The following is a 13154-nucleotide window of genomic DNA, read 5'->3' on the forward strand; positions in this document are numbered from 1 at the left end:
TTGGCTCCCCATTCCCCCAGGGGGCATCTTGACCTTCCTGAGAAGTCAAGGGCCTTGTGGTTGAAGCAGAGTTGCTAACATGGCAAGGAGACATCTACACACATCAGCAAGTTGCTTATGTGGCCCGGCACAGGAGGTATCCTGTAGTTGGTGCTCGCCTAGTATAGTTAGTGCACACACAGTGGGCTATAGTAATATAAATGTGCCAGGGTATTTAAGATTGAGAGAATTTGAAATAAACCAACTCCATGTTTGACCATCCATGGGAGTTCCGCCCCTTCACTCTGCACCCATGATCAGCATTCGGGCTGGTACCAAAATCCTCCAGTGAGCAGCCCCGGCCATCACACCATCCTCCAACCACAACAAAATAAATAAAAAATCCAAACTTTATTGAATACCTGGAGCTTTCATGTTCTGAACTTTTCTGCTTCTTTGGTTACTTCATTAAAGAGCACAACCACCACCAAAGTTTGTATAATCTTTTGAAAACTGAAGCTTTGTCTAGATTGAGACAGATTTTTCTAGTCTTTCATATGGTAATTGATTTCCAAAAGGAGACTCATCAAATTCAAATGCTGCAGAAGATGGACACATTGGGAACTGTTGAGAAAAAAAGGCATGAGAGTCTATCCTGCAGAGGTCTCACTGCTAAGTTGCTAGAAGCCTAAGTTGACAGAATCCCAGACTGTTTCCTAGCCCAACAGGTGAAGACACTATATATAAATTAGTTGATGAAAGTGTTTTTCTAGCCCCGTTTTATAGTCAGGTCAAATGCACCGTAAGAGACATCCATTTCTACCTTTCACTCTTAAAATCAGGGACTATGGTTAAAAGCACCACTGCCACCTGAAGATTACCCATGTCTCTCTTCGCTTGCTTGTCACCCTCATTGATCAAACGTTGATCAAGCATGTATCAATTGACCAGCTATGCTTATGACATGGTGCTAGGTGTGGAGGATACCAGGAAACATAAGATATGATTCTAAGGACACAGAAGACAAAGACATCATCAATCAATTCCACAAACATTTATTAAACACCTGCTTTGTGCCAGTCATGGTGCTAGGGAATGGACAAAATGCTAGGGGAAGACAAAGATGCTGACCCTGTGGGGGTTTACATTCACAATTTGTTATTGTTTAGTTATTTTGTTGGTGCCTGACCCTTCATGACCCCATTTGGCAAATATGGCAGAGATACAGGAATGACTTGCCATTTCTTTCTCCAGCTCATTTTATAGATGAGAAAACTGAAGCATCAGAGGTTAGATGATTTGCCCATTAAGTGTTTGAGACCAGATTTGACTTCATGACGAGTCTTCCTGATTCTAAACCTAGTGCTAAGCCACTTAACTGTCTATATTCACAGTTTTTAAAAAATTGATATCATGGGCTCATATAGATGGTAGGCTGTGGGGGCCATTTAGTCCAACTCTTATTTGATAGATATTCCCTAATACAACATTCTCTACAAGAAATCATCTCCATCCCTCTAAGTTTCTAGTGCCTTTAGAAAATTATCTTTACATATTTTTGTACTTAAATTTCTTTTGTTTCCACTAATAAAATATAAACTTCTTGAAGTCAGTCAGGCACTGTTTTTTATTTGTTTTCATTTCCCTAAGAGAAGACAAGAGAATTGGTCTCCAAATCAGTCTGGAAGCTGAGAGTTCCGTCTTTGTCCCGTCTCTAGGACTTGCTACTGGGCTAGGTATACCTAGCACTAAGTTCCCTAAAATCACAAGTTGAACAGAGGTTAAATTTGCACTCAGAGGAAATTCCTCATCAGGCATTCCAATACTGATGAAAAATCCTGATGAGGAATTTCCTCTGAGTGCAAATGAAAAATCCCCTGGTCTCCAGCATAAAGTAGACACATAATGACTTGATTGGAGGGAAACCCCCAACAATTGGTCATGTAGGCTTTAAAGACCTCCAGAAAAAGGAATCTCAGCAGCTTCAGAAGCAGCCCATTGCACTCTGGGATAGTTTGAACTATCACAACGTTTTACTTATATCAAATCTAAGTTTACTTAATTTCAACTGCCAATCATTACTCCTGGTTCTACCAAAAGGCAAGCAGCACAAATCTTACCTTTTTATAATTCTTTCACAGTCCTTGGTCCAACAATCAATACTCTCCATGTTTTGGAGGGTGATTCATATGGGTCTGATAACTTGAACTCACAGAGGATAGTTAGGTGCTCTTTTACTTCCTCCCTACTTATCTGGGGGAAAGAATCATTTATTTAACTTAATATACAGAGCATATCATTCTAAATGCTAAACTGGACAAATAAAAAGCCAGAATTCAGGTTCCCCAGAGAAATAGAACAATGTCAAATAAGCAGAAGACACCATTCTGATGGCAAAAAGTAAAGAATTAGAAACCTCTTGATGACGTGAAAGAAGAGAGTATAAAAGCTGGCTTAAAGTTACATATATATATATATATATATATATATATATATATCACATAAGATCATGGCATCTTATCCCATTACTTCCTGCTAAATAGAAGATAAAATAATGGAAGGAATATCAGATTTATTATTCTTGGGCTCAAAGATCATGACAGATGGTGACTACAGCCATGAAATTAAAACATGTTTGCTCCTTGGAAGGATGGCTAATATTGATAGCATACTAACAAGTAGAATCATCATCTTGCTGAGAAAGGTCTATAAAGTCAAAGCTATGCTTTTTCTATGGTAATGTATGACTGTGAGAACTGGACAATAAGGAAAACTGGGTACTACAGAATTGACGCTTTCAATTCTTGAGCATCACTCGGATAACAAGATCAAATCAATCAAAACTTTACAAAATTAACTTGGACTATTTATTGGAAAGAGATACTGAAGCTCAAGCTTAAATACTTTGAACACATAATTAAAAGTAAAAACTCATTGGAAGACCCATGCTAAAAATAACATCCAAAGCATTCAGGGCCATCTCCAGTTGTTCTGATCTATACCTTGCCACTAGAGCCAGATGGCTTTGGAGGAGAGAGTAAGGCTGGTGACTTTGCACAGCCCATCCTTATTTAAATCCAACTCACTTGTGTATCATGGCATCACCTCCCTAATGACATGGTTCTCTTCAAAAACAAGAGACCATAGTGCTGGGAAAGATTGAAGGCAAAAGGAGAAGAGGATGGCAGAGGATGAGATGGATAGAGAGTGTCATGGAAGCAATGACCATGACCCTATTAGACATTCTTTGTGAGATAGAGGAGGACTAAAGGGCCTGGAACACTATGTTCCAGGGACTCACAAAGAATGGGACAAGACTATATAACTGAACAACAATGATCACTAGCCACTCATGTTCTGTCCTTGCTCAGTACAAATGAGTGGTACAGACAATCACTATTACAGAGTTACAAAATTATGTGTTCCTACAGACTGTTTTTGAAAGCACATCAATAGAAGCCACAATTCTGATTGTTAACCTTTTGACTCCATGTCTTTGAATGTTGGTAGAAACCATTAGATAAATGGTTAAAGGTAATGAAAAGTAAATTTAGGTGCTAATTAGGGAGATTTGATGAGCCATTATGTAAAATGTGAATAAAAATGGGGGGAAATGAATGAAAAAAGTGAATAAGAGAGAGAGAGAGCGCTACCCATCCAGTTTGTTGAGGGATCATTATGGCTTGGGATAATCAGGGCTCATTTTCCTGGGAAGGGGTGATTTGAGCTGGACATGGAAGAAAGATAGGGTTTAGATCATTCAATTCAATAATCATTTATCCAGCATCTTCTATCTACCCATCTTCTACCAGGTCTTGTGACTGGCACTAGGCATGCAAAAATAAAAAGAAAACATCCTTGAAGAGCTTATATTCTACTGGCAGGAACCAACCAACATATGAACAGATAAGTGGCAGATTATAGACAGAAGACAAAAATAAAATCATTTGGCAGGGAGGCCAACAACTCTGGGAGTAAGAAAGGCCTGTTGTGGAAGGTACCACCTTAGTGAAGCCTTGAAAGAAATTAAGAGTTCTAAGAGGCAAATATCAGACGAGAGAATATTCCAGCCATTCACAACTTGGCTCCAACTTAATTTTTAGCCTTATTGTTACCTGCCTTAATGTATTTGATGTGTTCTAGTCCCTTTATGCTGTTTAATACGTATAAGATTCTATTTCATAACTATGATTTTGCATGGCTATCTCCTTCATTCTTGGAAAGTACTCCCTCTTCATCTCCACCTCTTAGAAACCTTAGTTTCCTTCTAAACTCTATATCCTATATCAAGCTTTTTCCATTTTTTTCTACCTACTAGGGCCTCTCCCATAAAAAGTACCTTGTACTTATTCTACATATCTATTTAGTAACAATTTTCTCCCTGGTCTACTTCATCAATTTGTTCTCATATTCATAGCTTGGGTTCCCCAGAGAGTGAATGCTACCTCAAGTTCAAAAGTGTAGCCTATAGCACAACCTTTCTCAAACTATAGTTCACAGGCCCTCACCAATGTGCTTCCCACTAACAATCATTCAGTAGATTCAATTGTCTCTTAAATGGCATAGCAAGAATAGTAATTAGGAAGCATTTTCCTTTCTCATTAGCTAGTAATACTCTATGTAGATATAGCAAATAAGAGTTGCTAAAAAAGAGCAAAAGGAGCAGATTAACAAAAAAAGAGGGCTGGATTGTCTTAGTGTTGCTTGTTTTTGTGACAACTGATCAAAGAAGACTACCTCTAACCATGTGGTAAAGGATGAAGAGCTCTCCATGGTAGGCAATCTTAACATACTTAAGCAAACTGAGAATGCCCAGAGCAGCCTAGATTACATATACAAAGATGATAATTAATAGTAGGGGAGTGGATACAAACTACAAGAAAAATTTTGGAGAGAGGAGCATAGAAGTCTGAGGAATACATCTTATCATGCAAGATCATAAGTGTGACTTTGTTTCCTTAGGGCAAAAGTAGCTATATGAATGGAATAGAGCAGCCTAATAGTGTAGAGGATAATCTGACTGTGGTTTAAGTTATACTTCAAGAAGGGGCTGTTTAGTGTTTCACCTTGTGAGATTTGTAGGAAAATGAGTCATAGGACCCTGGGATTGATGGATTAGAGTTAAATATAGATATAGATATGTCAATAGAAGACAGTGGGGTGAAGTATGGGCATGGCAATAATTTTGGGGAAAATGATTCCTCCTCCCCCAATCTCCTTTTTTTTTTTTTTTAAGTGTTTTGGGCCAAAAGTTAATTCTCCCCATGGTACTTATAGCCTGGGGTACAACCACATTTAAGGCTGAGAGGAAAAATAGCTATTTTAGTGAAAAACAGACATGCACAAAAAAGTGTAAGCAGAAGGGCGGCAGCAAATACAGGGCAGAAAAAAAAAATCACAAGCCAAGAAGGGAGAGAAATTTGAGGGAGTGAGTTGTTTAATCTTGTGAAAATCAGGGAGGTGAAAGATAGGTTAAAGGTCAATAGATATGGTGAATTAGGAAGCCACTCTTGATCTTAAAGAGAAGAATTTTAGAGAATGGAGTTAGATGGCAAAGCTTAAAAAGTGATCAGATAGTAGGGAAATGGAGGCAGCAAGTATCAGCTAGGAGCTTTCCCAGCAAGTTGAGGTGAGGTAATATATAGAGACAGAGTAGGAGAAAAAACTTTGGGCGTTTGAGGAGTGTGGGAAAAGTTTGGACAGCTGCTGTAGAGTATTTGATGTGGGATGACTAATAGGATTGCCAGAGACCTGGGTGGATCCAGTTGAAGTTAAAATAACAAATGGATTTCTGATAAATAGATTTATGGTGATTTTCTACCATAAACTTTCAGGTAGGAGAAAGGGAAGTAGTGGTGGTGGAAAGGGTACAAAAGATCACCTTAGGCCCTTATCCTGCAGGCAAAGAAAACAGTTCAATTTACTGAATTTCCATACTCCTTCTACTGGGGAATCCTTTACTTGGTAAAGGTTCAAAGCCTGCTCTTTAGCAATTTGGGATCAATTATAGCCCAATGCTACCCAATTTAGTCTGACCTTTCTAATGACTAGTGATCCCTTCTCTTTTCTAAGTTCTCTTCTAGCCTATTCCAAATGCATCAGCCTTTCTTACATCTGTTAAGTTGTTGTTCAGTCATTTGCAGTCATGTCCAAATCTTCATGACCTCATTGGGTGTTTTCATGGAAAATACTGGAATCTTTGTCATTTCTGTCTCTGGTTCATTTTACAGATGAGCAAACTGAGGCAAATAAAGTGAATTGCCCAGGGTCACACAGGTAAGAAGTGTCTGAGCCCAGTTTGAACTCAGAAAGATGAATCTTCTTGACTCCCAAATACCCTAATCATCATTTCCACTTCTACAAAATAGCTATACTTTCTGTCACAGGCACCCTTTTCTTCATACATTGGTTTTGATTGTATCCAGGTTATTCTTGTGGTCTCCATGGCACCCCCTTGATTATTACTCTAAGAATGCTCTTGCATAACAATAACAGGCATTTATTTAAAGTTCACAAGTGTCCCACCAGGCTGTTCTGGAATTCTTCATCATCATCTTGGAATCCCTTCATCCTAGAAAATCACTCCAGACCTAGTACTCAATGCTTTGGAAGTACCCTCTGACTCAGAAGACCCTGCTGCTGATTAAAGGATAAAGGGTCATCTAGAACCTTTAATTAAGGAAGGTACTCAGACTAGCCATCTCTTAGTTTCCCACAAAGCTATATCATGACATTGTCCAAAAACTCTCTTCTCCTCTCCTCTAGTTTTCAGCTTCCTTATATGCTGTTTTCCTCATCAGAAAGTAAGTTCCTTGAGGGCAGAAGCTATCTTTTTGCTTGTATTTATATTTCCAGTGCATAGCACACTGTCTGGCACATAGTAAGCACTTAATAAATGCTTGTTGACTTACTGTGCTTTGCATTGCCAAATAACTTTATATATGATCACACAGCTAACTGTGGTTAAAAACAGGATTTGAACCAAGACCTTCCTGAGCTCAGATCCAGCACTCCATCCCATACTAAGTGTCAAATATTACTAACCTAGTTTGACCCCCTGCAGCCAATCAAATTGTAAGAGAAACTCCTTACCTAAGCTTAAGCTTGGTCTGACCCTACATGGGGAGAGGGGTGGTCTTACAGGGGGTCAGCTGAGGTTGTGGAGTGGGAGGTTCAGAAGAGGTAAGAAAATCTAGAGGAAAATATAAACATAGTCCTAAGAGAAGCTGAACAGCAGTTTTGGCTGGCTAGGAAATCTAATAAAGGCAGAAAGTGAGGTAAGGGTAAGTCCTGAACAGTGACTCAATTTCAATACAAGTATGTTTTTCCCTCCACAATGGCTGATCACAACCCCTCAAAATCTTAGTGGACAATTTTTTGAATTGTTACATTAGCCAGCTTAGTGGTGAACTCTCCAGAATTAACTGAGCTGGTCCCCAAGGTCTAGGAGATTCTTCATTAATGTTTGTTGATTGAAATAAAGTCAAAATAGCACAGAAACATATCATCACTCTAAAAAAAGAAAATATAATCTAGAATGTTTTAAATTTAAAAAAAAAAGCTTTTTAGCAACCAATATATAACAAAAATCCTTAATATTTTAAAAAGGCCTTTTTTTTTTTTTTTTTTTTTTTTTTTAAAGCAACTCTTTATATAGATTGCAGCATTTTCCCTGTGGCATTTTCTAGCCCATTTGCTAAAATATGCATACATTCCCATAAATTTCTCTGTTCATTTGTAAGACAGTCTGGACTAGGTGATCTTTAAGATTGCTTGTGGTGTCTATGAAAACTCAGACTCCCTAAATTTCCAGGTGAACAGGTAGAAAGCTCCCACCCAAAGGAAAGGCCTGACTAATTTAGAGATCAGATCAGCAGGAGTTGAAGGAAGTTGGATGATGTCTCCTGAGAAATAGCTTGGGGATTTCGCCCACAGGGAAGCTGCTGCTACTGCTGCCAGGCGGTACAGAAACTCTGAAGGTGAATCCAGTTGTCGGAGGGAATCTGGGCTATGGAGGATGAGTCACTAGTGTCATTGTCTGCAGGAGACCACAGATAACCAGGGGAGGCAGGGAAGAGTGGGAGGCCAGTGTGGGCCTCCAAGGGCTGTCACTGCCCTCATTTACCAGCATTTTACCTGCAGGCTTCATCATTGTACCTTAGAGTTGTTCTTCAAGCCTACCTTAGAGAGTGAACATAGAGAACAGACAGGGAAACTGAGACATGGGAAAGGTGTGTGAGTTGATTCAGAATACATGCAACAAATTAACAATTGAGAATAATCCTTGAGACTGCAGTTCTTCAAGGATTAACACACTCCTTTCCAGATTAGACTGGACAGTATTTTCACAATCTCCACTGGGACAGATTTAGAGGCTGTTATAGCCAAAGATAGGGCAGCTAGGTGGCTCAGTGGATAGAATGCTGGGCCTGGAGTCAGGAAGATTCATCTGGTGAGTTCAAATATAGCTTCAGATACTTATGTGACCCCAGAAATGTCACTTCATTCTCTTTGCCTCAGTTTCCTTATCTATAAAATGAACTGAAGAAGGAAATAACAAACTACTCTAACACTTTGCCAAGAAAATCTCACATGGGGGTCACAAAGAGTCAGACACAATTGAAAAGTAACCAAATAACAATGAAATGGCCAAAGATTGTTTTTGGAAAATCTCAAAGTACTTCCAATGACTCCAAATTTCCAGTAATAACAAAGGCCCATCTTTGGAAGCAACACTTGGAGAATTGGAATGTCATAGTCCCAGAAGAATTAAAGTTGAGGGTCACTTACAAGGCAGTGCAATCAATACAAACATAGGGGTGGACCTGAACTGGGTGCAATACAGAATTGCCCAGAGTAGTAGCATAAAGCATGTCATCAGAAAAATGTAAGACAAGAAAAAATATAGGCCAGTCACACAGAGAGAGTGCGAGAACAAATTCAATTCAGCAAGCATTTACTAAGAATAGATCCACTCAGTGTTACACCGTGGGCATACCAAGATAAAAGGGAAGCACTCCTCATTCTAGAAAGAACTTATACTTCATTAGCAGGAAAGAGATATACCAATAAGTAAATACAAAATATAAACAAAAAAGACTCAGAGTAATTAATGTAGGGCAGCCAGTGGCTCAGGGCATAGAGTGCTGGTTCTGGCAGAGAGACTCACCTTCCTAAATTCAAATCTGGCCTCAGACACCTACTAACTGTGTGACCCTGGGCAAGTCACTTAACTATGTTTGCCTCAGTTTCCTCAGCATGTAAAATGAAATGGAGAAGAAAATGCCAAACCACTATAATCTCTTTGCCAAGAAAACCCCAAGTGGGTTGATGAAGAGTTGGAAACAACAAAATCATTGAACAACAATAATGTACCAATAGCCTATGGATATCTGTGCAATGTCAAGAAGGCCTATGGCTTTTAGATGGACCCTCTAAAGGATTTAAAGGAGGATGCGGACAAGAGTTGCAAAAGAAGGGTTATAATCTGATTCTCAGTGGAAATGCCCAAATGGATGAGAACCTGTAGCAGCCACTGAAGTAACTGACAGGAGATAAACATATACCTATACTTAGAACATGGTGCTGAGCTCTGGGTCTCTGTCCAATAGGACCTTATAGTGTGTGTGTGTGTGTGTGTGTGTGTGTGTGTGTGTGTGTACATGTGATTATAAGTCCACTTTCAAGTGGGGGAAGGGATCAAAGAAAATCCTGTCAAAAAACTTAAAAGAAATCCAGAGCTAATCATAGCTCATATTGACATTGTATTTTAATGGTTTAAATGACACATGATTTCTCCCCCTTTTACATAGAATGATTATGATTTCCATTTCACAAAAGGGGAAACTGAGGTTTGGAGGTGTGTGGTCATTTGCCCAGGTGACTTGTCCAGAGATGGGACCCAGGTCTTTTTAATCAAAGACCAATATTTTTTCTGTAAGATCACATTAAGTTGATAATAATTGACCAATGAATATTGAAGCCTTATCTAAGATTAGACTTGATGAATCGGTGTATGAATGAATGAAAAAAAATTTATTAAGCACTTACTGTGTGCCAAGCATTATAATAAACACTAAGGATACAAACACAAAAGCAAAGACAACTCCTGCCCTCAACAATGAGAGGATCAAATCAGTTCCAATTGATCAGTAATGAACAGAACCAGCTACACCCAGTGAAAGAACACTGGGAAATGAGTGTGGACCACAACATAGCATTTCCACTCTTTCTGTTGTTTGTTTGCATTTTTGTCTTTCTTCTCAGGTTATTTTTACCTTCTTTTTAAATCTGATTTTTCTTGTGCAGCAAGATAACTGTAGAAATATGCATATGTATATATTGTATTTAACACATATTTTAGCATATTTAACATGTGTGGGACTACCTGCCATTTAGGGGAGGGAGTGGAGAGAAGGAAGGGAAAAGTTGGAACAGACGTTTTTGCAAGGGTCAATGCTGAAAAATTATCTATATGAATGGATAATTTTATTTGTCAATAAAAAGCTATAATAAAAAATTTTTTTAAAAGAAAGAAAAACTGAGAGATAAAGATGGGAAGGAACCAAAGGAAGAGTTCTGCTGATTAGAGTTCTGCCACAGAGTGAAATGAGGCACAGTTGGATTAGAGCCTCCGTGATTTGAGAAAACCACCAATTAGGACATTGAGCCCACAGGGCAGAAATTTGGAGTGGGAGTGTATGACAGTGTTAATTCATCCAGAGAATGGGCTCCTGTCTAGTCAATAAGGCTGCTGGTAAGGTGACCAAGAAGATGGTCTCAAAAGCCCTTTCTTAACTTTACATTCAATAATGTGACAATCTCTAAATGGCAGCTGATGGAAGCAGAAGATTTGGGTTCAAATACCAGTTCTGACATTTATTTCCTATGTGAGGAAAATTATTTGATTTCTTTTGGTCTCAATTTCCTTATGTGTGAAGGGACTAGATTCTATGAACTTTAAAATCCCTTCCATGTTTAAATCAATGATTATTTGACCATGAAGGGGATTACCAGCAAGAAAAAGAATTCAGCCTTTCCCATCAGTAACTTAGGTTGATGGCAGCCCCAGGCCTCATCTTCATAAGTTTAAGGACAAATAAAAAGGAGGTTCTCTTTGGGAAAAGATTGAGGACACTGGGCTCAGAAAATAAGCCTGAATTGTGTGATTAATGCCTTTTTTTTTTTTAAAGATAATTAATTCCTTTGAGTTTATTGACATATGATTTCTGGGAGGACGCTTTATTTACCAAAATAAATAAAATTAAGAGACTTGCCTAGAGTCAACCAACTGTGAGTCAACATGTTTTCCTGATCCTATGGCCAGTTTTTTTGCTGGTTTGGTGGTGGTGGTTGTTTTTTTACTATGCAATTTGGGTTAAGTGTCTTGCTCAGGATTACACAGCTAGGAAGTGATAAGTGTCTGAGACAAATATGAATTCAGAGCCTCCTGAGTCCAGGGCTGGCATTCTAGCCATTGTGCCATCTAGCTGCCTATATAAAAATAGATTTGTTCTTTTGTTTTTTGCAGTGCTTTACCTGGTTTATACTTAGAAGTTTTTTCAGTATATTCCCACTGAATCAGGTCTGGTGCAATTACCAAGTGTGAATGTTAACTCTAGGTATTCACTATATTTATGAATACCCTTGTTCCACTCTGCATTCACCACTGCCAGCCTCTTCTCATTCACAGGCCCTCAGAGAAATCACTGTCTTTTGTGGTGCTTAAACCAATTTTACCAAGCTCACCTCTTTCTGAGGTCTTCAAAGATGTCTGGCCATCTTTTCATAGGAATGATGGTTTAAATACAGGATAGAGTGCTTGAGAACAGCCATGTGAAAGCTCAAGATCTTTTATTCACGTGTTCACATCCTGCCTAGCTGATCTGCTGAATACCAGGTCAAAGAGGTCCTGCTTCCTCAGTCCACAGCTTAAATAGGGTCTATGAGGTCACATGAACAGCCAATCAGAGAAGGAGACCCCTCCCGTTAATGATGGGTCTCAAAGTGGCCAGAGTTCCCACCCATGAGTTCTGTTTACTTACAGAAATCACTTCCAGGGGGTCTCAAGCTTGATTGCTTGTTTACTTCCTGTTGCATATGTGACCAGACCCTTTATTTATTAAAAGCCTTTTATGTGACAGTTACAGTGGACTTCCATTATGGAAGGAGCCCTGGAAAGGAAGCTCAGGCTTTACTTGATAGTTTAATCTGTTGTGCATTCTTTTCCAGTTTCCAAAATGTCATCACCACAATTACCATATAAGATGGGAAGTGTAAACAGCACACAGATGAGGAAAGGCAACCTGTGGAAGGTTCACACAACTAACTAAAAGGCAGAGCCAGACATCCAAACCCATTGTCTTTAGACCCTTTCCAGGATACATCACTAACTTTAGGGGCTGAGCTCTGGCTTTTGATATTAGTTTCCCATAATCAAATTCTTTCTAAATCAAGGTAACTCCTGAAAGAGGGAAATTAATATGACTGGTTTGTTAAAAAAAAAAAATATATATATATATATGTATGTATGTATATATGTATATATATGCATATATATACATATATACATACACACACACACACACACACACACACACACATATATATATATATATATATATATATATATATATATATATATATATATATATAATTTTCTCCATACCTATTCAATGAGCATTTATAGAGAGCTTGTCTGGGCAGATGGGCTAAACTAAGCTGAGTATAATTGACAGACCTCCAACCCCACAGTGAATTTGGGGTGGGATGTCTACCTCAAGCATGTCATGACTTCTCCCAACAGAATGAGTGAATGAAAACAATTTGTTCCACTTGCCATAAAAACAGCTGAAGCAGACATTGTCAAAGTGCTCAGAGATTAGTCAGATATCCAAGATGCCAAGGTCATCCACTGCATTCTGGTCCTTTGTTTTATTACTGGATTTAAATTACTTTGGAAGAGTCATTGAAAGACTGTAACTCAGCCTCACTCAAATGCAATTCATGGGCCAATTAAGACTTCACCATGATATCATTGATACTCTTTAAAAAATGAAGGACAAATAACAACTGTGTACCAAACAGGGTATTAGGCTTTGTGGACAGATTTAAAATTAAAAAGAAAAAAAAAGACAGCCCTGAACCTCATGAAACTCAAAGCCTATTCCTATGGA

General features: G+C 38.6%; 1 long non-coding RNA gene across 1 annotated transcript; it reads right to left on the reverse strand.

The window, feature by feature from the left end:
- Positions 1-519: 519 nt before the first annotated feature.
- On the reverse strand, positions 520-11987 carry LOC141555509 (uncharacterized). The gene is made up of 3 exons (XR_012486211.1): positions 11728-11987; positions 2100-2232; positions 520-603 (listed from the first exon to the last, which is right to left on the reverse strand). It is a non-coding gene; the product is annotated as an uncharacterized LOC141555509 (long non-coding RNA).
- Positions 11988-13154: the final 1167 nt, after the last annotated feature.

This window comes from Sminthopsis crassicaudata, chromosome 2 (assembly GCF_048593235.1).
Source record: "Sminthopsis crassicaudata isolate SCR6 chromosome 2, ASM4859323v1, whole genome shotgun sequence".
Lineage (NCBI taxonomy): Eukaryota > Metazoa > Chordata > Mammalia > Dasyuromorphia > Dasyuridae > Sminthopsis > Sminthopsis crassicaudata.